This window comes from Taudactylus pleione, unplaced genomic scaffold, assembly GCF_031769625.1.
Source record: "Taudactylus pleione unplaced genomic scaffold, aTauple2 ptg000019l, whole genome shotgun sequence".
Lineage (NCBI taxonomy): Eukaryota > Metazoa > Chordata > Amphibia > Anura > Myobatrachidae > Taudactylus > Taudactylus pleione.
In genome coordinates this window covers 20,884,035-20,884,591 of record NW_028284421.1, presented here as the reverse complement: position 1 = coordinate 20,884,591, position 557 = coordinate 20,884,035, and positions in this window count along the sequence as shown.

Here is a 557-nt window from a genome sequence, read left to right as displayed (position 1 = left end):
TGTTTTCTCTGAACAACTTTTTAGGAGACATTTTATTATAGCTCCTGTGCTGACAAGTTCAAAACTATGCTGCAACATACTTAGAAAACAGCACTACAGTATTCTTTATTGTGGCAGCAAGGCAAGATAAAATATGGAGGAGGACTTCACTGTATACTTCACCCAATGTGCTATGTGTATATGTGCATATATTTGCAAAACAGCAAGCGGCACTAATGATGCTAATCATGAATAATCCAGTGCCTCCAATAGACAGCGTGGTGGTACTCGTAAATATTACATCTCAAAAGAGATGTAACTGGATGAAACCCAATGTGTTATAGTAATGTCCTACATTATTGTCAAGGTGCTACCATGCAAACAAAGTGACCACCAAAGAAGGCTCCCCATGGCGTCTGGTCCTGGCGTTCTCCACCAGTCCAAGCAAGACTACAGTGAAGGTCCTGCCAGACCGCATGTCATGGGGGCCAATACCTGAATAATTAACATAAGTAAATGAACAGAGGGCCTGATTCAGAGCCGGACGCTCTTGAAGATCGCTCGCTCTGAATCAGGAC